This window comes from Lissotriton vulgaris, chromosome 3_1 (assembly GCF_964263255.1).
Source record: "Lissotriton vulgaris chromosome 3_1, aLisVul1.2, whole genome shotgun sequence".
NCBI classification, from domain to species: Eukaryota; Metazoa; Chordata; class Amphibia; order Caudata; family Salamandridae; genus Lissotriton; species Lissotriton vulgaris.
The window spans coordinates 432,027,830-432,053,954 of NC_141689.1; the positions used below are offsets into that span (position 1 = coordinate 432,027,830).

At 44.6% G+C, this 26,125-nt stretch overlaps 1 protein-coding gene across 1 annotated transcript in view; it reads left to right on the forward strand.

Moving 5' to 3' along the window:
* MAP3K1 (mitogen-activated protein kinase kinase kinase 1) overlaps positions 1–26,125 on the forward strand; it is a 493,522-nt gene that overhangs the window by 316,300 nt on the left and 151,097 nt on the right. The gene's annotated exons all lie outside the window — the stretch shown is intronic.

The following is a 26,125-nucleotide window of genomic DNA, read 5'->3' on the forward strand; positions in this document are numbered from 1 at the left end:
TAATATAGTGTAATTACATAAGCACTATACCACAAATGCTTCTTTTTGCAGAGTTAAATATAGTTGACAAGAAAACTATCATGCATGTTTTATGGAAATTACTTGTCTTTGAGTCTCTGGTCTGTTCAGTCTTTGGCTTTATGGATGCTTTAAATGGCTATTGTGAAAAACTAAGTTGGCACTGAAATACTTGGTCAATTTATTTGCTTTCTTCATTAGATACACCACAAATAAATGTATGTTTGTTGCTTATGTTGCTGTAGCTAAACATGCTCCGCTTACTCCTGCCATCTAGTGATGGGTGCAAGTTGTTTTTCTTCAGTGTTTCGAATCAAGTCACAAAATACCTTGTTATTGCTCTCATAACTTACAAAGTACTAGGGCAGAGTTTTTTTCCGCCTTACAGTTTTGGATATTCCAGTTCTAGTTCCAGGAATGGGGTGTCTTCTCCATATCTTCAGTTCAAGTCATGAAGATTTCGACTCGAGTGATAGAAGAACTTCTCACTAAATTGCCAACTACAGAGGCCTCTACTTCAAGCGGCATGGATGCAGCTCTCTTAAGGAAACTCTGGTCATATGGCTAATGATTGCTTGGGCAGGATTTTATGGAGAAAACTATTTTCTATTTCTGCACCAAGTGTAACTCGAAATTTCCCGGGTCTGACCTGCATCGGGTAAATTACATGTGCTTTTCTTTGGGGTACCAGGAGTAGACCTGCTTGGTATGGAAGGGTTTCCAGCGGAAGAAAACCTTCCATAACCAATGTGAACCCTTGTGGGCACACCACAAGATGCAGAGTTAGGGACTCGTATTAGATGCTGGACCAGAGGACATCATGGGCCCAAACGGAAAAAACCCATAACTTAGGATATTGGCCTGGCACAGAGAGACCAAAGCCAGGAGGCTTTGTACTCTGAAGCTACAGAGGTGGAGGAGGAGGAGGAGGAGGAACTCCCTTCATACCAGAGCACAGGACATAACTACCCTTAAAGCCTCCATTCCACCAGGCTCATTCAAGGATCAATCCTTTTGGGATTTACCTCAAAAGCTCCCAAATGAGCCTGGCATAAGGCTGGGCCTTATGCCAGACTCATTGGTGCCTCTTGTGGTTCACCTCTGGAACCACAAAAGGCACCAACCGCTGACACTTTATAACCTTGAGAGACTGTGAACTGCAGGAATGCTTACAGTAAGTGATATTGAGCCTCAGCATCCATCATAACCAGCTTTATTTTGAACTTCCGAGAAGCCACTGAAGCAGTTGAAATCTTCTTTGAGGTGAACATAGAGACTCACCCTGAGAATAGCTTTGAGATTTGACTTGAATGATATCCCAATCACTGTCTGCTTTCCTAATGTGCCTCGTGTGCGGCAGTGAAAGTTCTTCATTCACCCCTCCACAGGAAAAATCCTAGCTTGACCGCTCCCACAGGATGAGTCTTGTACACCTTATGTAACAAAGAAGAGGTATCTCACATTTGAGACGCCATATTAGAGGAACAAAAGCCTCTTCTGTTTCTTAGGAAGGTTAAAGACGAGGCTAAAAGTCTTCCACTGGAACAACCTGCCCTAAGCCACACACTACTAGCATCACCTCAGCTTAGTACACTACCACCTCCTCAGTTTCCACAGTTCTCTACTCACTGAGACCACACTAGCTCCAACCAGTATAGCACTTAATATCCTCATGATACGTACTACAAACCTGTTGCTGCATGGAATGATGATGACCATTAGGAGGATTGCCATGTTAATCCCTAAGACAGTCCTAACTTAGAGCCTCACCCGGTCATGGTGTGTCCCCCTTAGAGGACACCAATGCTATACCCTCTCTAAAGCGCAAAGATCTGTCCAGTAATTGCCCATGCTAAAAATCTTTGTGAATTGCAGTGTGGTTAACTTCAAGCACCCAGTCAAGGTAGAATTTTGTTGTATTGGAGCAATGAAGACTCGGGAGCAGATCTGGTTTGTAGCTTTATTGTATAAAAGCCAAACCCAAGCTACTACAAATTTGTCTCTCCTTGGTTCAAGAACAAATACAAGGCTGCTCAAGATGGTCCACTTAACATCAGGCGCCAGGTGCTGCCAGATTCATTCTCTATTGGTGCACACTCAGCTAGAAACAGAGACTCGAGCTCAGGCATCAGATAAGGAAAGCTACAAAATTGGTGCGGCTGGTAATCATGTGACCGTGTAAGGTTGCCACTCAGTTGTTGATTGCGAATCTAGTTGGACTGCTCCCCAGTTATGACAGGCATGATCGCCATCACTGGGAGGAGATAGGCTTCAGTCAGGTCATTCACCAACTCCTCGACCGTGAGAGGTGGCAAGAACTGTTCACGGAAGGTAAAGTCATCTTGAATGCAAACATTGGAAGGGCCGTGGATTCCTTTGACAATACCTTCAGGGAGATCAATTGTCAGTGTCCGTTTTGATAAAGAGAATATGTTCAGCCCTCAGGTCGACACATGCTTGAGAAAAAAAGGCTGAGACTGCCAAGGCCATAGTCTGATTGCAGACCCTAACATCAAGATCTGCCAGCTCCAAACAGTAGACAATAGGAGGTACAAAATCAAGTTAGCCTACCCAAAGGGGGCATTCCACATGGCATCACAGGAAGTGACCTTACTGGAAATGACATCACAAGAAGTGACATCAGACACTAAGATCTCTCACACATGTTTATCAGGTGCTTCATGAGTACATTTAAGTGCATTATGATATTTAACAAATATGATTTGAAGTCCAGGTTGTGTGCAAAAATGTTGAGCCTGGAGACCAGCAGAGCATAAAACCGAATGGGCTAACTCTAGAGATTTGAAAACTGATTTGGGAGCAGCACCCACCCACTGTGCTCATTTAGCCTCATGTTGAGGCAGATCAATTCTCCATATATATCACCATAAGAGCCCCCTTAGTCCGACCTTTAGTGGTGTCAATAATTACACTACTACCAAAACCGCTGACCCCAACGTTTTTCTTTTCCCAAAAAAGCTTTGCAATTGTAAATATTTGAAAAAATGTGCTGTTTGTAATCAAAACTCTGTCTGTAAATCGCTAAATTGGCGAAACCCTACATTAATTAAATCCCCAATCTTTGGAATCCCCTTGCTAGCCCAACCTGCCATTATCTCATCTAAGAAGATTCCTGGGAGTGTGGAATTTGTATATAGAACCGTATAGTAGTTGAGTTTCCCCGAGCCAATCTTCCTTTTTAACCCCCACCCCCACCCCCCATTTTTAAAAGCAGCAAAAAAGGTCTTAATGTTTGTCCTCTTGTAATAGCTTGGCTCTGTAATTCTCTGCATTTTCTCCCAATAATAATTTATAGACATCTGGAAGATCAATTTGACCTTTCCCATCCATATCCCCTGGTCATGATCCAACCATAATCCCCATATATTGTAAGGCAGCTTTAGTTTAGTTTAGTTTATGCCATTTGTTAAGCGCTTGGTTGCACAGAGAACAGTGCGTCCCCGCGCTGACAACCCTACCTACATCTCTTCAGCTTAGCTCACAGAGGGTGAGCAAAGGGACACAAGCGTACTATGCTGAATTTATCTTGGGGAAAAGATGGATTTTCAGCCTCTGTCTGAACCTGGTTTCAGACGGCTCCATCCTTAATTCGATAGGTAGGTTATTCCAGTCATTGCTGGCATGGTGTCTAAAGGAACGTCCTCCCATCCTTGCTCTATGTATCCGAGGCGCCACTATTAGCATGCTGCCCATCGACCTCAAAGGACGTGAGGGGCGATAGACTGGAAGCAGGTCCTGAAGATATGGAGGTGCTTTTTTGTGAGCTATACGGTGGGTGATGCACATAGTTTTAAATTTGATTCTTTCCTTTATTGGGAGCCAGTGAAGGGAGCGTAATGCATGTTTCCCAGAGGCTCTCCTAGGGAGGTTAATGACCAGCCTAGCAGCTGCGTTCTGGACGCGTTGTAGCTGTGTTAGGCCTTTTTTGCTAAGTCCACATAGGAGGGAGTTCCCATAATCTAAATGGGAGGTGACCAAGGCGTGTACCATAGTTTTTCTGGAGCTGGGGGGCAATAGGTCCAGGATTTTCCTCAGGACCTTCAGAAGTCCATAGCATTTTCCCGCGACCTTACCAACATGATTGGTGTAGGCTAGATTAGAGTCAAGAAGAAAGCCAAGGTTTTTAACTGTGTCTACCGGGGCCGGGACAGAGCCCAGTTCAATGGGCCACCAGGCAGAGGTCCAGATGGAAGGACAGGGACCTACAGTAAGAACTTCCGTCTTGTTACCATTAAGGCGGAGACAGTTCTGTTTCATCCAACCGTCAAGTGCCACAAGGCAGGCCGAGAAATTCTCAGCGTCCACAACTGGATCACGGGACAGACTGGATCACGGGACAGATAGCTACCCAATAATAACTTCGAAAGTCAGGAACTAAAAAAAAATCCTTTTTCTCGTGATGAAGACATCAATCTAAGTTCCCGCCTAGTTTTCCCCTGTGCCCAAATAAACCGATTAGCTAACCCTCCAAAATAACAAACCAAGATCTCTGGAATTCCAATGGGATTGCCCTAAAAAGATACAAGATCTTTGGTAAAAGCAGCATCTTAATGATGATGCATCTACCGACGAGGGACAAGTGGAGATTGTTCAATCTATCAAAATCCTCCTTTGCTTTCCTATCCATTGGTTCCATATTTTTATCCACCAATTCTCCCAGATCTGCGGTAATCAGTATACCGAGATATACTGCCGAGTCAACCACACGAGAATCTTCACAGCTTACCCACCGATTCTTTAGTACTTGGGTCTTAGAGCTGTTAAGTGCGTAACCTGAGACTGTTCAGAAAAAGGGGGGGGGGGACCGTCAGGATTCAAGCAAGCCGGGCCGAAGACGGCTGTAATGCCAGAAACCGGTCCCCGGAAGTTTGTTTCCTTTCCAGTAAAAGAATTGGCTTGGTAGTTTGGTCTGCCCTGTTCCCATGATGCACTGGGCCAGGGACAGACTAATTTGCATGTAGCCAGGTTCTGAGCTGGGATGGTGCAGTGAGCTAAAAAACGGTGATGGATCAAGCCCTGATCTGTTGACTGGGTAGGAGTGTTCTGCTTAATTCAGATACTCTGTCCATCACCACCCCCTTTTCTGAATCGTTTTAACCTGAGACTGTACCATACTCTGCAGCGATTGACTCGGCCGATTCCAGCGCAATAAGTGGGTCAGCAGTGGTGATAGCCACGTCATCCGCATAAGCGATGACTTTAGTTTCAAGCCCCTGACTTACGAATGGACGGATTCTATTAGCCACAAATAGCCATAAAAGGGGATCCATGTATATAGCAAATAACAAAGGAGAAGGGCATCCCTGCCGCGTCCCCCTCTGTATATTAAAAGACAGAGTATAGTTACCATTAACTTTTAATCGAGCAGTGGGAGCCCTATATATCATTTGAATAGATTTAATAAATCCCTCCCCCAGTCCAAACCATCTCATTGTTCCTCAAAGGAAATCCCAGGAGACCCTATCAAATGCCTTTTCAGTATCTAACAACAAAACAGCCATAGGGTCTCCTGAGATTTCCATTGTATCAAAAAGAGTAATCACCCGACGTATGTTGGGTTGTGCCACGACCCGTAATAAACCTGTGCTATGGTCTTCCGTAAGATGCCATTTAGTTGGGTAGCCAGAATTTAAGAGAAGATTTTAACATGAAATTAAATTAAATGGATTCGTACTTGTATAGTGCACTTATACCCTGAGGTGTCTTGGTGCTGTACGCATACCGCTGTGGAACCCTTCCTGGCTTTTCCCTGAGAAATGCCCACTCCTGGGCACCCCAAGGTGAAGCCAGGCATCCCAGCGCTGTTGGGGCCGTTGTGGAGATTAAGCAAGCTATTGCCCAGAGTTGCAGAGTGGGACCCATGATTAGAATAGGCACCGAGGCGAGAATTATCAGGTCCGAGGAAATTGAGCCCTAGACCCGCCATGGCAGGAATTGAACCCTGGTCCCGAGCCAGACCTGTGCATCAGGGTCTGCCGCTCTATACATTCAGCCACACTTCCATCACTATTCATAAGGGTGATCGGACGATATGACCCTGGTTCTCTGGGTGTTTTATCTTTTGTTTAAAAACAATATCAGCCCCTGCCCAGGAATCAGGAGCAGGTCCACCCTTTTGAGCTAGCATCATTACCTCTATCAGATCTAAATCAAAAGAATCTTTAAAAATCTTATAGAACTCCAACGGAATCTGGTCGGGGCCAACGGCTTTCCCAGAGGGCAAATCCTGTATGGCCCCTATAATCTCATCTTGAGAGGAAACCGTCTCGAGATATTCCCTATCTATAAGATCTACTTTCTTAATAGGTACCGGATCCAAATATTCACAGACCCCGTTTCGCACTAAAACTGAGCCTGCAGCATATAACTGCTGGTAAAAGCGCGTAAATATTTCACGTATTTCTGATGCTTCTGTGATTACTTTCCTTCCTGCATCATAAATCTCAAAGAGCTCCCCGGCTGATGTTTTTTGTCTAGCTCTTACGGCCAAGGTATGCCCCACCCGCTCATTACATTTGTAGCAATGCTCCTTTTTAGATAGATATATCTCAGCGGCCTTCTTAACGAAGTGATCCACTGCCTCCGCCTTTTTCAGAGCCAGCTGCAATAATATCCCATCTGCCACTTCCCCAGCACCAACAACCCTAGCCAGTGTTTCCTCCAGTTTGTTTAATTCCTCTCTCACTTCTAGATCCCTCAATCGCTCCTTCTTTTGACGACGTATGCTGTAACTTAGTCTCCCCTCTCACCCCGCCTTTAAAGCATCCCAAACAATTCCCAACTCAGTGCTCCCTCGATTAAAATCCTTGATCCATCCCTTCATAAATGTAACATAATCAGGGTCAAATAGCAGCCTTCGTTCAAACGTCCAACCGATATTCCTTTTTTCCATCCTCAAAAAATTAACGGTCGAAAGTAATGGGTTGTGATCAGATATTATACATGGGTGCTTCTCAGTACCTAAATTAGTATTAAGTTGCTTTGATACAAAAAAAATATCCAGACTGGAAACGACCTTGTGCGGGGCAGAAAAAAAGGTACTTCCTGCTTCAGAAGGTTTCAGTTAGGCCCAAACATCCATAAAACCATTATTACAGACTAAATTGGAAAGGGCAAGTCCCACCTTTCTTTTTTTCCCTGAATAATTTCTTCCTGAAACACCCCATTGTACCCCCGAACCGTTTGTTAAAATCCCCGCACATAACTTTCGGAGCAGACCAGATCGCTTGGCTAGAATCTAAATGTTCTATTAACTCTGGATCATCACACGTTGAGCCATACACCGAACAAAGTGTAAACTTCTGGTTATTTACCAGACATTCAATCATAGCCCAACGTCCCATTGATCTACTGATTTTTTGAGGACCCTAGCATCATTGCTCCGAGTGAAAATTGCCACCCCCGAGTTTGAGAGCCCTGTGTCGTATGTGCCAAGAGTTTAAACCCAATTTGTTCCATAATGCGAGCTCTGCAGCCCTCTACATGCGTCTCCTGAACACACAAAAAATCTAGCTGAAGAGTTTTCAGCCAAGTTGCTACCTTATTCCTCTTATGCTGGTCGTTAAGCCCACATAAATTAACTGTCAAAATCCGGAGACTCACGTTACAAAATTACTAGGTTCTCTACACTTGAGCCTATCTAGCATTGATTTCTCACCCCACAAATTTTCTTTTATACTGATAGAACAACACACAACTTGAATCCATAAATAACCCTCCTCTACTAGTCTACTAGTCTTGAAATCACATTTTTCAGTCAAAAAGTGTGGGTGACCATGTCAAAAGGGGGCACTTTCCTACAGTAGGTTTTACATTCAATGCCAAAAGGTCCTTTCTCGAGCCAAAATGGATCCAAACCATTCTACGGTCTGTGCTAAATGCTGTCAACAGGGCAAGCCTAACCAAATTAAGCGAGGGTGAAAGCATTGCAAAGGCTAATTCCTTTTTAAGGCACCATGTACTTTACTGTGAGGATGGTAACAAAACTGATGGGGTGGGTGACTATATGCAGTACTGTTGTATTGTTACTGCTCCTGATTCGAAACACACCTATGGTGGAATAGCAGGAACATTTTGGTTGACATGTCTTTTCTGGTCCGACTACTGTAAAGGATCATTACCACAAATGCCTCAGGCATGATTTAGGAATCACATCTCCATCACATGACTGTTCTGAGTACTTGGATGACACAATAGTATTGTTGCATCAGTTACCTGGAAATCGTTGCAATCAATATGTTCATCTGAGGCACAGCAGACCTCATGAAAATTGACAGTATGACTTCAGTGCACCACTTCCAAAAGTAGGGGATTAGGGGTACGGTGGGGGAGGCCTCCCTTGCACTTGCTGCCAGCTGTAGCCCAAAAACATTTGGACATACAAGCCCATCAAGATATTTTCCATTTTCTGCCCCTTCACAATGCACAGCACGTTTTCGGTCTTTGCTCACTACATCCTATTGACATTACTCGCTGAGGGAAAGCAATTTGAGATGGAGTCTATTATCTTGTGCATTTTCGGCATAGGTAGGAGTCTCAAGGTATCTTCGGACTTGAAACTGCTGTGAAGAAAAACAACTTGCAAATATCGGCATTCAGCACTAGATAGCAGGACTACGCAAAGCATCTGAATCTACTGTACTAAAAGCTATGAACAGATTGTTACACGGTAAATAACATTTTCCTTCTCTTTCTAGTTGTTTTTAGGTCGAGCTGGAGAAAGCATGCGATGCATGCTGGAGTCCAGCTCGACAACTATAGCCGCCCGTCTCCTGGGAATCTGAGACAGGGGCCGGGCACGAGCGCCGACTTCACCTCGTGGGCACGCACGCCCAGCCCGGCGCCGTGCACATTCCCTGCCTCAGATTCCCAGCAAGTCAGCACACAGACACATACACGCAAGCAGGCACACACACAGGCACAACACACGCAGGAACATACAAGCGCACCCCCCCTCACGTGCACACACACAGCCACGCATCCCCCCCCCCTCACGGGCTCACGTGCACACGCACACACATGCACACACACATGCACACAGACACACACACATATATCCCCCCTCCACTCACCGGGCTCTTTTGTCGCGTCGCCTCGCTGAGCTGGTGTTTTCTTCGCTGCATCACCATACGCTGGGCTTCCCTCACGCTTGTTCCTTCTTCTGGTCTACTACGGCGCTGGCGTCAGTACGCCCAGGGCGCGTGCTCGGGCGGGCCTAGGTGTTTCCTGGGGCTGACGTTGAGGTGGAAGCAGACCTGGGAGGTTGAGCTCCGGGCAGAGTTCAGCCTATAGAGCGGCTCTGGGTACAAGGGAGGCTCGGCCATGGGGCATAACGCGAGCCATAGCGCTGCTTTGTTTCCCAGCCTCTCTGCAAGCTAACCACGGCTCGCGCCGCTGGTGCATGGACCCGCTGTGTGCTGCATTAGCAACTGCTTCCTTCCCACCACCACTATCTGAGTATTTATACTTTGCCCCCAGCTCCCTCACTTGCACCGACCTCTGTTGGGTTCACTCAGTTTTAAGCAATGCAGCTTTGAATGTAACAGAACCTCTGTTACACTGATGCGTATAGCGTAAAACGGATACCACATTCACAGGGTCTAGTCCTGATCGAATCCTGCCTAATAGGTCACCTGTATGAGGCAAGGACCGACGGGGGCGGGGATTCAACGGTTAGAATACTGCCACCCGGTGCGCGAGCCCTTACATAGTGGCGGGACAAATTAAAATAGAAGTGCCCGGACCACCGCCTAGAGTGTAGCCACGGCAAGCGATTTTACAGCCTTAGTTGGCAGTTCTATAGCACATGTACTGCCATTAACATGGTGTCGGGTACATTTGATAGTCGGGGCGGGGCGGCGCAATCATACCTCCCGCCTTAATGTGCTTGTACAGTCAGAGACCTGAGATACTAACTTTGATGTGTATATTTTAAGGATGTACATACATGTGTACTAGTATGTGGAAAAATGCATGTGAAAACAATGAATCTGACCTTGTGCCATGTAACTGCTGCTCATGTAAAGCAGCCCAATGCCCCCAGGCCAAGATATATATATTAATGCACATCCCTTCCCCATAAAGACATGTTCACCTCCCAAAAAATCGAGGTCTTCCTAATGTAAAGCGCTCGGATACCCACTGGTCTAGCCAGAACTATATAAAACCCATTAAATAAATGAATAAAAATACATGTTTGTTATGAGGTTTTGTATACAGTGCATAGAACACTATGCCAAACAAATCTATTTGCTTTTGAACCATAGCAGCTTGGTTTCTGTACGCAATTAAGGAACGCAGAGATTGCTTTGGGTAGCTATACGCAATTAAGCTGTTAATATTTCTCTTTCAGCCTCTTGTTGAGCGGAATCATTTTTTTGTTGCATTGAAAATATTACTTTAAGTATGATCATGTTTGTATTAAGTCACTAAATGTCACACTTTCTAAAGCCGACCTCTGATAGAGATGGAAGTGGCTTCCTGACTGCAAGACCCCTAAAAACAATGACAAAGATAAGTCAAGGGATGTGAAAAAGGTTTTGCTTTATAATTTATTAATATTAATCACATAGCAAAGGGTAGTTGAGCTTAAAATCTATAATTTACGGCATTTTAGCTACTTGGGAGAAACATTTGTTAATGAGGTTGAGCATTGTATCTGTATATATATTTCATATAAACCAAGCACAAAATTGCTTCTGTCAACTCTTAGAAAATATTTGTATTTCATTAAGGGTCAACGTAGTAAAAGACTGGTTTCACATTTCTTACTGACTTAGAAACTGCCTTTGATGTTTATGGAAAAAGAACAATTGATGGACAGAATGCAGAACAATGGCATACATTCACCCCAGTACAGAGATCTGGGCCTAAATCCATCGTTTTCTTTTGCTCACCATACCCTTCCAGTTTGGACCCAGCCATATGCAAATCAGTCTTGACCCTGCGACCAATGGGAACAGTCCAGCCTGAACTGCCTGGCCAAGTCCTCCCTGGACTGGGAACAAGCATGCTAGGACCGGTTTCGGACTTTCAGCCCTCATCAGCCAGGATAGCTTGACTCCAGTGGCATGGAGAGCACGGGACCCACGTCTGGGCATACCCGTCCCACTCGGTGTGACAAATGCAAAAATACCAATTGATGGACTTGTCGTCTTGGCAGCTGGAGAGGGCAAGCAGCTCCTCAAAATATTATGCGACCAGATTATACACTAGAATTAATTAAGTGATCCTAGGTGTGGAGCTGATACAAAGTGGGTGGGTAGAGCCCTGTTCAATTGACGGTGGTGTGAGGAGCGGAGATGGGGTAGCCTAAGCGCATGCACGTCTATTATTTTTTGCAGTAGAATAACCTGATGTATGCAGGCATGCACAGTGTTGGTTTCAGAACTAGTGAGGTATGTATTCTGGAGGATAAGCAGCTCTTTTGTATAGCATTGCTCAGTCTACCCCTCTGGAAGCCAGGAGGATTTGTTTAAACATTCCATCTGGTTTGCACCGTGAGATGACTGAAAGCTATGCATAATTGTCATGCTGCATCTCATGTTAGAGGGACCCTCTTTTTCCCAAAAATGCATTTGCCCACTGACTTCTTGTGCTATGCGTGGCATGGGCAGACACACATGCCTGGGACACAAAGCTAACTGTACCCACTGCACTACCTTTTGGTGTCCCACAAAGCTGTCTTGGGTCCACGCATTTCTTATGTATACCATCTGGTAACATCCTCTCCTGTCAATTCTATTTTTTTAATATTATTTTGCTTTTTTTAAGGTCTGGGCTAGATACAGTAGTCAAAACTACAGTTGAGGTGCCTTATTTTCTGTGTATAAGTGAGGGGTTAAACACGCTGCAGTATCGGATATGCCCATGTAATGAGTTCATGATGCTTGCAACATCCTGTACAAACACTTTATGAGCTGTGTAGATGTGTGTGCATGGAAGGCATAATTTGTTTTCTCTCGAGTTTGGACGGTAGAGGTTCAAGCATGGAAGGTGTAATTCAAATTATTACTTTAGAAATATGTTAATCTTTGATACCAATAAGGAATTGAATCGCATTTATTAAAGGAGTTACACAAGTGCTTGCCCCTCAGAAGACCCCTTCCCTGGCACATCTACATTAGGGCACTTAATTTGTACTGCCCCGTCTACTTGGACACCTTTAGTGAATTATTTTATGAACTGTGACAACACAAGATCACAGTCGGGCCTAGAGCCTTGCACAGCGTAAATATACATTTTTCCTGTTAGAGTTTGATATGCTTGTTTTATTTATTTATTAGTTTTCACTTTTATATGGCGCAAACTTTACCCGCAGGTATCAGAGTGCTTTAAATCAGCATGCTTATAACAAGCAAGACTACCACTCTATATTAATGCCAACTTTGCTTAGCATAAGCAACAGCTAATCATTCAAAAACAATGTTTATATACCAATTGCAAATTAAAGAAAAAAAATTAATGCAAAGCATTGTCATTTACAATGCCAGTAACTCAAACTTTAATGCTGCAAGACCTATTGCATTGCAAATGCTTGTTATATATTGTTTGCTAACACAATGCTGCATTCTCAGTAATGCATTGTGGAAGACATACAAACGTGTTACAAACTTTTATGGTTTGAAATCACTTTTGAAGTTTGAATATCATTGTTGGTTGGCTTTGAAATTGCAGGCCAGATGTTACATTGGAACAGGTTTTTCATCAAGATCTAATTTTTAGCATTGGTGATTGAAGTCGATTGGTTGTACTACTTTCATAGCAACAGCCTTACAGCACAAAGTAACTGCATCAGAGGCTGCCTACGATGAAAAGAAACTGCAAATAACGGGCAGCCTGATGGCACTTTGTGGTACATGCACCAGGCCTGTAGCTGGGCATCCTTGAGGCCAGGGCCACCCTGAAAATTTTATAATTGCATTGAAGAAGACCTATAATGAAAGAATAAATCTTTTAATGGACACGAGAATTATTTGAAAAACCAAATTGATAATCATAACTGGCACTGGTTACAAAATCTTCAGTGACAAGTTGTCAAGCTACATGGGTATTTTTCTTTGCCCTTTATGATTTCACTGTAACTTTTATTCCTGGCTAAGATATGGTTTTGGCAACTTGCTTTCAACCTGTTCTCTCTTCGCATAAAATAGTTGCCATTGTATAGCTTTTTTACACTAAATTAAATTGGCTCAAGAGCAGATGGATCAGAAGTCATAATAAGATCTTATCTCAACACCTATTTAATGTGACTATATGAATTGTTTCAACCAACAAGCAGTGGTAGCTTCAGCCAAAGAAGTATAGTTAGATGTTCTGAGGAGAACATGCTTGTGCAGTTTCTATACTATTGATGTGAAGGTTACCTTGGTTTTAGTATTCCAGTATATTTGGTGGCCTTCTGTTCATTCGAATGCCCAGGAGTATGTTCTTGTTTGTACCATTTGCATTTAAAGTAACAGGACATTCTAAACATTTTGAATATTTCAACTACTTCCTGGTGTTCCTGAACCTTGGCCTACAATCTCTAGAGACTTTATAATTAATCTTCTACCTTCTGAAGATAGCAAGTGATGATGGTTACTGTGGATACATTTTCTAAAATATCTAATTTATCTCCTTTTGCCAAGTTACCCACAGCTAAGGAACTGGCTTAGTGTTGTTTATTCTGATTTACATCCTTAGTCAAATTGTCAAACAGAGTGTACGAACGTTTAGCACAGTATCTTTAATATTACTAATCGAAAACGGAATAATTAAATATCTATTTATTTCAAATCAAATATATAAGGCAAAGGCAGTGGTGTCTCCAGCAAAGGCTCTATGGCCTGGAGAATTGCAAAAAAATTAAACAGATTGTGCATGGTGGCTCTTCCCGGTACGAACCAATATTGGTCCAGTCAGACAATAAGAGGATGCAGGGGGAGGAGTTGTGAAGCGATAAATTTGTGCAGAATATTATTATCCACATTAATCATGGCTAGAGGCCGGTAAGATGCGCATCGCTGAGGGTCCATATCTGTCTTCAAATTGGTAACTATGAGCTCTCACGGAGAGTCAGGGAAGTACACCCCACTCCAGGGATTCACTATACATGTTGATCAGATGAGGGGCCAGTCGAGAATCAAACTCTTCATTAAACGCAACCGTATGGCCATCCAGGCCGGGGCCTAGTCTTCTGTATAACCTCCTCTTCCATGACAGGCTCATCCCAAAAAATGTTGATGCCCCTCTCTGAACCAGAGGAACTCTATTGTGTCAAAAATGGCTTCAAGTTCAGACGGGACCGGCAACTGTTGCTTAGTGTAGAGGGATAGTATCAAGAGAGAGGGTTGACCCAATAAAGTCACTGGGACCTGGGTATCTAGCGTTAAGAGAAGGGGGTCCCAGTAAGGAAGGAGAGTGTATTGATAGAAACAGTTCAAATAAAGCAAATGAAACAATTAAATGCATCTATAATGTTTAATTCACATTATAGGAAAAGTAATCAAAGACAAATTCACAAATTACAGTTGTATAAGTGCCCCTGGGGGTAAGGGGGACGTGCAGTCGTGAGGGTAGTGTAGGAAGGGATAGTGATAATAAAAACCTGTATTATTCAAACATTCGTATGAGTTCAATGTCGGAAAGACAGTAGAAAGATCATGAATCAACATAAAAGTTCAAAATGCACATGCCCCAATGTCCATACTATACAAGAATTATGGGTAGGAGGAGGCTGTGTTTCGAGGTGAAGAAGTCGACGTTTCGACCCAAGTGGAGCAGGAATCAGTGAAATCCTTGCATGTGGGTCTTCATCGGGACAAGAGAGGGGTAGTGGGGCAAACAACCTGAATTTAAATAGATATATTGAGTCAGTGTAACATTCTTAAAGCTGACCAAATCGCAGGTTGTATAAGGGTAGACATATTATTTGTTCAACATACCTGAATATATCAGTGTTGGTGAGTGATATTCATTTAGAGAATCGATAGTGAACATTCAATCCTGGGGAAAATCAATATTATGCCCATTAGAACCATAGTAAAATACTATGCGTGCTCATATCAAGGGCTAGAGAAAGAGATTCCCGACTTACTTGAGAAGTAAAGTCCGATATCCCAGATGGATATGGCCAAACGATCCGGGTACTGGACAGGGAGGGACCACTCTACGTATCTGAATAAAGGGAACATTGTTCAGGTGGGCTTGACCAAAGTAGAATACTCAAGATGCCAATATGAGAAAACAGTGGTCGGTAGGGCTTACCGATTTATGTAGAGTTTATCTTGTGTCCCCGGTGTAGGAAAGGATTACGTCTGTGTGAATCGGGATACGTATCCTGGCAAGAGGGAAACAGGAGGGGGCGTCATTATCAGAGAATAGTCGGGTTTGAAGCACATCGGTTGTCGCTGGTATCGGGGGCCGGTGTGCGGCGGGCTTACCGGTCTATTTCAGCTCATTGAAGATCAAGCGTCTCTCTCGGCTGCCTCGAGGAGAACGCCGAACTTCCTGATGCGGGGGTTGACATAGCAACAGGAGGTCACGAGTTAATAGTAAGCGAAAAAAGTCTCAAGGAGTCAATCGTTGTCAAGGTAACCCGTACGGAAGGTGATATGTTACAGTATACGGGAATAGTTAAACCGAGGATAGGTCCGTATTCATTAAGCAATAAACACTAGATGGGAACTAGGAATCAACATCATTGATTCTAAGTGTTGGCATATCAAAAGGAGAAATCGGGTAGGAGTATGAGTCACAAAGAAATCGACAGGGCACGATCGTGTTAGAATGCATGCTTCGTGGTTTGGGCAAGCCAGAATAATTAATTTGGGCAAACCGAATAGACAAAAGCAGAAATCATATTTGAACAATCAAAAATTACGATTGGTAAGGCATACTCATGAGGTGGAGCATGCACGAGTGAGGGAGATCCCTCCCTAACATAAGAGGGTAAAGTCAGTGATAGATAAGCACAAGACATTGATACGCCAAGTATGGACATAAGCAATTACACTGCGAACCTATCACATGATGGTTAAGGCAGTGTCAATGAGGCATGAGTTGTCAAAACATAGTAATGAATGCAAATCGAAAGATATTATTCAGTATCAATCACAAAGGAGTACCAGTATCCAAACTTATGGGCATAATCTATTCTTAGTTTCAGTATATAAAGCAGGTAGATTTCAGCCATATATATCAGAGATCAAACCGTTGGTATGTACTCGGGACAATTACAAGATAAAACAAACTGCGTACCTATCGCATGATGGTAAAGGCAGTATCAGTATAACAGGGGCTGTATAGCTACCAAGGTTAAAGTAGACAGAGTAAAGTGAAGATATAAAGTTAGATTACCGTCATTCAAGGTAGGGTAGCAAGCTGAGAGAAAGAGCTATCATGTTCGTTTAAACCTGATTGAATAGAGTTAAAAAAGAACATCCATTTGAGTTCTCTAATGTTCAGTATAGTGGAGACATTGCCTCCCCTGGGGCCTAAGGTGGCTTTTTCAATCACAACCCATTTAAGGCTTTCCGGTGGGTGTGCAGCTGATCTGAAGTGGTCTACAAGGGGGGCCCCTGCCACTTCGCACCTTATTCTGCTCATATGTTGTAAGATACGCTGTTTGATCTTTTGTTGGGTTTGGCCAATGTAAATGAGGTTGCATGGGCAAACGATGGCATATATCACCATTGAGGTGTTACAGTTCGTTAGAGCTTTGAGCTGGATCTTGCTCTGGTTATGTTGGAACTCCTTGGTCTGTATAGTGCTACTGCAAGCTTTGCATTGACCGCATTTAAAGTGACCCATTACTGGTTGGAGATTCCAGAGTGAGGTTCCTCCTTGGTGGGAAGGAGAGAACGCACAACATAGTCTTTGACACTCTTAGATTTTTTGAAGGCATGCAGAGGGTTATCAGGGTGTTCAATGTCGTCTGAGATCAGTTGCCAGTGGTGATTGACAATTTTCTTGATTTGGTTACTCTTAGTGGAGAAAGTAGTGACGCATACAATGCGATCCACTTGGTTGGTGGTGGAGTCCTTCACTTTCAGAAGTTCATCCCGAGGGTAGAACCAGGCTCTTTTTCGGGCCTTCGTGACCAGTCTTTTGGGATATCCACGCGCTTTGAGGCGGTCCGATAGGTCTTCTGATTGTTGGAAGTAATGCTCCTTAGTGGAACAGTTCCTGCGAATTCGCAGAAACTGCCCAAAAGGCAGATTATCCTTTAGTTCACGGGGGTGGTGACTGCTGTATTGAAGTAGGGAGTTCCTCTCGGATGGTTTTCTGTAGAGGGTGGTTAGGAGGTGACCTTGATGGTGGTAGATAGTGATGTCCAGGAAATCAATATTTTGGTTATCAGATTTGATAGTGAATTGTAGATGGGGTGATTGTTGGTTCAGCCAGCCGTGAAACTTAGTGAATGTGGTCAAATCGCCATTCCAGATTATTAAGAATTTTTCCTACAAACCAAAGGTGTGGCAATGGGGGCTCCCTTTGCCCCGGATGTAGCCATCCTTTATATGGCAGCCTTCGAAGACAACAATATATTGAATATTCGAAATCCTTTTCAAGACCATCTTAATGTATGGGTTCGCTACATAGACGGCATCTTAATAATCTGGAATGGCGATTTGACCACATTCACTAAGTTTCACGGCTGGCTGAACCAACAATCACCCCATCTACACGCCCCCTCCTGTTTCCCTCTTGCCAGGATACGTATCCCGATTCACACGGACGTAATCCTTTCCTACACCGGGGACACAAGATAAACTCTACATAAATCGGTAAGCCCTACCGACCACTGTTTTCTCATATTGGCATCTTGAGTATTCTACTTTGGTCAAGCCCACCTGAACAATGTTCCCTTTATTCAGATACGTAGAGTTGTCCCTCCCTGTCCAGTACCCGGATCGTTTGGCCATATCCATCTGGGATATCGGACTTTACTTCTCAAGTAAGTCGGGAATCTCTTTCTCTAGCCCTTGATATGAGCACGCATAGTATTTGACTATGGTTCTAATGGGCATAATATTGATTTTCCCCAGGATTGAATGTTCACTATCGATTCTCTAAATGAATATCACTCACCAACACTGATATATTCAGGTATGTTGAACAAATAATATGTCTACCCTTATACAACCTGCGATTTGGTCAGCTTTAAGAATGTTACACTGACTCAATATATCTATTTAAATTCAGGTTGTTTGCCCCACTACCCCTCTCTTGTCCTGATGAAGACCCACATGCAAGGATTTCACTGATTCCTGCTCCACTTGGGTCGAAACGTCGACTTCTTCACCTCGAAACACAGCCTTCTCCTACCCATAATTCTTGTATAGTATGGACATTGGGGCATGTGCATTTTGAACTTTTATGTTGATTCATGATCTTGCTACTGTCTTTCCGACATTGAACTCATACGAATGTTTGAATAATACGTGTTTTTATTATCACTATCCCTTCCTACACTACCCTCACGACTGCACGTCCCCCTTACCCCCAGGGGCACTTATACAACTGTAATTTGTGAATTTGTCTTTGATTACTTTTCCTATAATGTGAATTAAACATTATAGATGCATTTAATTTTTTCATTTGCTTTATTTGAACTGTTTCTATCAATACACTCTCCTAGTGTAGAGGGAGGCTTAGAAAAAAATGATTTCTTTATGCACAGCTTCCTGCTTAACCACCAGTGCGAAACTCGAAAATGTATTCATTAGCCCAGGGTTTTCTAAGGGGACCCGCTAATGTTTTACCCGCATAGTCCCCCTCACTGTATCGCCTAGTTTGTGCCTCCTTATCCAAGTAGTGTTTCTCACGCAGTGCAACCTTCTCAAACTCGTCAATGTTGTGGCTGTATCTCACCTAGAGTCCCATGCTGCGTGTTTGCGAGATTTAATTTTGTAGGAAGCTAGCTTTGTATATACTATACCAAAGTGAGCTATAGTGTGCTCAGAGTCCAGTGGAACCTCAAAGGTAGGCAGAGGTAAAGTTAGATAGAAGCTTACTCTCTAATTGTGGTAGTGTGGTCGAGCAGTAAGGCTTTATCAGAGGACCGTGTTAAGCATTTGTTGTACACACTCAGCCAATGAATTCACACACTCAAACTGAACTTCAGACCAATTGTTTTTGTATAAAAATATTCTTTTAGTTATTTTATTTTCTAGAACCAAGCACGCCTGGCACAGGTAAGCAATAAATACTTTTCAGTAGTAATGCAGTTTGTAAACAGTTTGGATTGCAATAGTAAGTGTACTTTGATTTGATTTCCAGTATTGTTTCAGAGCAATGCAATTATTTGTAAATACTTGAATGGAATTTTCAGTGAAATATCAGGTAAGTTACTTTTTGGATTACTTTTCTTACTCAGAGTAGTATGCCTGGATACCACTTTAGAACATTTCCTGCAAACAGGTAAGTAAAATCGTTTTTGTCAAATAGTGTAATTTTAATTTCAACTCCACACTTGAAAACTTTTCCAAGAATAACAGTCAATGTTATCCTATGGAGGAAAATATTGTTATCAGTTTTGAGGTAAGTATTTGGTAGTGGGAGTTGAGGTTCTGGGGGTAGACTCAGCGGTCCCCCAGGGTCAGTGATGCACTCTCGTTACACCCTCAGCGGCACTAGGGCGGCCGGGTGCTGGGTGTTGAGGGCCAATGTTATCCAATGGGGCATAAGGAGGCCTCCGGTTGGTGGCTGCTGACAAGCAAGCCACTTGGTTGTGGAGTCAAGCTCCTGGTGTTAGGCTCAGGGCAAAGGGGGAACTAGTTTAGCATTCAAAGTGCTCCTGCAGGGGCGGCTGGTTGCAGGGTGCTGTTTTGGCGTTGCGTGCCCTGTTTTCAATGGGAATTTTCGGTTTTGGTTTTTAACTGCAGGCTCCGACTAGGAAGACTTCCGGGAGGAACCAACAGCTGGCCAGGTAAGTTAGATGGCTCGGGGACGTAGGTGCACCACAGGTTCTTTTCTCCACGGCGGCTGGATGCAGGGGTGTCTTTTGAGGTCTGATTTCACCCTACTGTGCCACTCATGGTTGGGGACTGGGGGTGTTCTCTGTGCAGAGGTTGCAGGCGATGTCGGGGAGTCCTCGAGGGGTCAACCCACAGTGGTCTCTGGACTCTGGAGCGCTGGGGGACCTCGCTGGGCCTGGTTGGCCACTCTAACTCGGCCATAGGCAGCGGGTGCAGGTGTCCTCAGCAGGCTCGGAGTCTGTTTTCTGAATTTCTTTTGAACAGGGCTGCTGTTTGCAGGAGATCCGGTCTTAGTTGAAGGCAGGGGTCCTGGAGGCCGCTGGCTGCAGGACAAGACTATTTTTGGTGCAAGGTCTCCGGTAACTGCAGACAGGCCGGTAGGGCTGAGACCAAATCAGTTGTTCTCTGCAGTCTCCTTTGCTGGGCGTCTTCTTTCGCCCTTTTTCTCCTTGGGTTGCGGGAATCTGCCTTCTTGTTTCAAAGCTGCCCCCTAAATACTGTTTTTAGGGGGCGTTTTGGGGGTCTCTAGGTCAGTAGCCCTTGGTGCGCTCAACTCATGTGTTGGGGAGGGGGGAGCACAATCCCTAATCTTGATTGGGGAGTGCCTGCCATCTGCGAGATGGCGGGCACTGAGGAGTGGGCTTCACCTCACCTCCCCCACCTTAGAGGTGGAGTTGGCAGAGGTGGGCACACCTTCTGGGCTGGCTAGTTTTTCCCGCCAAAAAGGAGACAGGAAGGGGGAAGGGGGTGTGCTCCTGATAGCAGGAGAGGCTGGAGGTCGCATTACAAAGGCTGCCAGGCCTTTAAAGCTCCCCTGCCACAGATGGCTCTTCCTGGCCTGGGGGCGGTATGAACACCTCTGTCCAGGAAAGGCTTTGTTTCTTGGCGCAGGGAGCGAAGGCTCCCACCCTAGGGGTCCAGAAACATGTATTGTGGTGGCAGGCTGGTGTGTACAAGTCAGGGAACCCCCCAGAGACTGGTCGTTTTTCAGGAGATATCTGTAAGATACCCTCTGTGTGCATTTTTCATTAAATCCCACACTGGCATCAGTGTGGGTTTAATGTGCTGAGAAGTTTGATACCAAACTTCACAGTTTTCAGTGTAGCCATTATGGTGCTGTGGAGTTTGTAATGACAAGCTCCCAGCATCATATACTCCTAATGGCAGCACTGCACTTACACTGTCTAAGAATGGACTTAGACACTGAAGGGTTGCAGGGCTCATGCACCTGTACCCTCACCACTGGTATAGGTACCCAGCTAGAAGGGTGACTGATCTATGCCAGGGCAGTGGTTGTAGGCATGGCACACAGGGATGTGTACACGGGAGTAGCAGTTGTACACCATCATTTGTCTGTTTTATTCGTGGTAATCCAATTTCAACCGGTTTGCGTGCTGACTGGGACCGTGCCTCGCCTCGTTGCACGTGTGTACTTAGCGTGGAACAAATTGCAGCAACTGCGTGCTGCGTGACCAAATGCACAGCTTCAAAGGAGAGATTTACAAACTTTTCAAGTTCACTGTTTTATTCCATATTTTTCCAAAATTCATTAGCTTGACTTTGTTATTCACGACAATGCTGAACCCTATTTGCATCTCATGAGGAAGTTGTGCCCATCCAGGCCTCTTACTGTTTCACGTAGGGACATTTAATTCACAAGTAACAGCTACAAAACTTAATCCCAATGCATTTTGGGCCTTTATAGTGCCCTTCGTCAAGGGCAGCTGTGTAAATATGGAAATAACATAAAAACCCATGTCAATTTTACATAAATACATTCTGTGGTGATTACGTCGATCTATAAAACATAACACAGGGGATCATAAGTCACCTCAGATGGGAGGTTGATGATATGTTGTGCACTTGTGGCTCCTTGTTCATGAGAGCGAAAAAGACTTCACTAAAGGGGTGGTTGTCTCGGCTTGATGCCGGGTTAGTCGGTTGTCAATGACATTTAGTCTTTGTAAGAATGCGGGCCAGAGCCTTCAGGTATCCTACATGCCGTTACTCTGCTGGGGAAACTCTGTGTGAGCCGAACAATGCTCACACGGCCCATCTGAGGCGACTTATGATCCCCTTCCCTACCCTCACACTTCAGTCCTGATGAAGACCCCGCCATAAGGAATGTAACAGCCTACCGATCTATTGGGGTCGACACGTCGACATTTTACAATCAAGCCAGTTGGAACAACGGAGATTTTTTACTGTGTTAATGTTTGAAACCATGGCTACATAATGTTGTTTTGGTATAAACTGTGACTAATAGGCTCGAAGAATGAGCAACGTTTTTGCTGAGTGATGTACTGTTTTGATGCACGCTACACATTTGCAGTCACTATCCTACCCTCGGATAAATCACAATCACCCCACCCTGCCCCCTTCTCCACACTTAGGGACATCACTTTGTAATGATATGTGAACATTGTCAAGAACAGACCAATGCTCAGTGTGAATTGAACACTGCGAGCAACAAATACTGTTTGTCTCTGTTTTGAATTTGTATTTATGTTGTGATTTTTATATTGTAACATCAATTTCTGTGACCATTGTTCCTGTGTACTTCACTTCAAGAAGGGATGCCCCCGCCGCTTTCACTTTAAGAAGGGTTGCCCCTCTACCTGTCACTCATGGGACACAGCATGACATGCCACTTTCACTTTGAGAAAGGTGGCCCCTCAACTCAGCACCCACGGGGCTCCAGCTTCAGCAATGACCAACGCTTTTCAATGGGCTGCCACTTCTCATTAAAGTTGAGCTGAGGCTATCCTTTAAGAAAGTAGATGTGAGCCAGTAGTTAAGCTGCGCGAAACGAGTCGTATATGGGCACCCACGCCTTCAATGAATATAGCTGGCTTTTCATCATTAAGGATTAGGAGTGCAAGTCCTGGCTCATGGGACTGGACGCTTTGAAGGTAATGAGTTTATTCTCACCCCAGGGCATTGCATGGCAGGGATGAGACATTATGTTCGAGGCATAAGGGCTGCAGACCACACACTATTGCATAGATCACCATCTGGTGGTGGGCCCGGATGACTACACTTTGTTGTTGTCTTGGAAGAGTATTTGTCTGTTGGATGACTCCTCCTATAGATCGTAGTGCGCATGGGCATCTACTCCATCTTCTTTTTTCCGCCATCGGGCTCGGATGTGTTTATCGTTCGGCCCCGTTACCGATCTCTTTTCGACTTCTATTCCTATATCATACCATTTTTATCGTCTTTAAAAATAATTCCAGTTACCCGCAGCAAAGAAAGGCTTGCTCTCCTCGATTCCAGTGTTCGTCCTAGCCGTCGAGCCCAACTGCACAATTGGACCTTTGGCTCATGGAAAGAACACCCTTCAAGATGTGCCCTCAGTGTGGACACAAATTTCCTCACACTGATATTCATGAGGTTTGCACTCTGTGCTTGTCTCTAGAGCACGAGAGTAGAGACTGTGAGGCCTGCGCTTCGTTCCGGTCCAAGAAGACCATCAGGGACCGTCAAGCTCGAAGTCATCTTTATCGACACCAGACCTCATGATAGACGAGGCTCCGATCGAGGTAGAGTCCGAAGAACAAAAGCAGGACAACATAGTTTCCGAAGCAGAGGATTGAGATTCCGGATCCGAGGGTCAATCGGAAGACGACGTTCTTCTTCCAGCTGGTCAACAGGTCGTGAGTACAAGCGTCGACTCTGTTCACCCCCCCCCCCCCCTCCCATACCGGGACAGGCTTTGGTTCCACCTCCATCTTCGGGTCCAGGTGCACACAGACCAAAACCTTCCGACGCCGCCACCTTCTAGCTCAGCAACGAAGATTCCAAAGAAGCCTCCAGTCGACTCGGGCTCGAGCCAGTCTGTCGGTCCCGACAAGCGAAAGGTCCTCAAACCAAAATTAACCCCGGCACCGAAGCAGCCATCGGTACTGAAACCGGTCGAGCCGAAAACAAGCTAAGCACCGAAAGATGTTCCCAAGTCTACCGAACCGAAGACCACTCCGGTTCCGATAAAAGCCGACCCGAAGCTTGCTTTGGCTCCGAAACACACTTCGCCTCAGAAGGTCGATGATTCCAAACGCACTTCGGGAACAAAAATTCCCGATCCAAAAAGCTCCGATCCGAGAAAGAAACAGGATTCCAAGTCTTCGGAACTGAATCCAAAATCCGCTCCAAAGACAATAGACACTGTAAAACCTAAGCAGTTTGGTCCCAAACAGAATAAATCGGCACCGAAAAAGGATTTTTTAGCAGAAGAGATTTTTCTACCCAGACCCAAAGCAAAAGACTCTACGTATTATTCCAAAGACTGGACATGTCATTACAGTGCCTAAAAAGAGGCAAATGGATGCTCCCAAACCACCTCCAGTTCCTCTAAAAAAACATGCTTAAACTTCCCCTATAAGAATTCCTTCACCATTGATGGAGATACCAACAGATATTTCTCCTGTATACTCACCATCCAGCACACACAGCCCTATACCGCAGGATGATGATGATGATGATAAAGACAATTACTCACAGGGGGTAGAAAGTGAGCATCATATAGGAGACACAGATGACCCAGACAATATTTCTGGGCCATCAGATGATCCCTGGGAGGATTATAATGCGCCAGATGCACCAGATCTGCCACAAGATGACGCATACCCTTCTAGACCATCTCCCCCAGATGACACTATTGGGTTTACACAGCTCATTCATAGAGCAGCCACTTTTCATGGAGTGGACTTACATACAGATCCAATGGAAGAGGACTTCCTTATGGATACACTACTGTAGTCACATAAGACCACTACCACTTTACCAATACTTAGTGGAGTGGTGAGACATGCACCAGAGGTATTCAAAGACCCCGTCAGAGCCAGGGTATTTAACCCCAGACTGGAAAAAAAGTATAAAGCGACTCCAACTGACCCAGCATACATCAAAGATCAGCTGCCATTGGACTCCGTGGTATCAAGTGCGAGGAAAAAAGCTAACTTGCAGACAACAGGGGATTCTCCACCCCCTGATAAAGAGTCGAAGCTTTTAGATGCTTCAGGGAAACGCACCATCTCACAAGCAGCTAATGTCTAGAGAATTGCTAACACTCAAGCTTTGTTAGCGAGATATGATCGAGCTCATTATGAGTTAGAATCACTCATGCAACATTTGCCAGAGCAATATAAGACCAGGGCTTCTGACTTGATACAAGAAGGCAAGGTTATTACAAATACCTCAATCCGCTGTGCATTAGACACTGCAGACACAGCCTCTAGAGCAATAAATAGAGGAGTACTGTTGCGTAGACATGCATGGCTACGCATCTCTGGGTTCAAGCCAGAAGTACAGGCCAGTATCTTGATTTAAGATAAGACACTTTGACCAGCAACATCTCTTTGGTCGAACAGTTGATAATGCACTAGAGAAAATGAAAAAAGATACAGATACGGTAAAATCCATGGGAGCCTTACAAACTCAGACCCATAGAGCGTCCTTTCGTCGCTCCTCATATAGGGGTGCCTCTAAGGGTTTTCAAACTGGCACCTCCTCTTATAAAGCGCACACCCAAACCTCGCCCAGTAGAGGGTATTACAGACGAGGATATAGAGGTAACAACAATATGGGCAGAAGCAACAACAACCACAATGCCTCTACCCCCAAACAGTGACTTCCCTTCCATCCCCTCAGACCATTCCACTCCTGTCAGGGGGGGAGATTACAACAGTTCCTACCTGTCTCGAACTCCATCACCACAGACAGGTAGGTGAGACAAATAGTTCAGTCCGGTTATTGCCTGGAGCTCACTTCCACTCCTCCAACAATACCACCCAGACAACGTCCCATGTTACAGGAACATCTCACACTCCTAAGACATGAGGTTGCTTCTCTACTACAAAAGAATGCAATATAACCAGTCCCAAAACACATCACAGCACAGGAGTTTACTCCCTATACTTTCTCATACCCAAAAAGGATGTGCTGCTTAGACATATACTAGATCTAAGGCCCCTAAACCTCTGCATACAATCCGACCACTTCCATATGGTCACACTACAACAGGTTCTGCCGCTGTTAAAACAAGGCGATTTCCTTGCCACATTAGATCTCAAGGACGCCTACTTCCACATTCCTATCCATCAATCTCACAGAAAGTACCTACGATT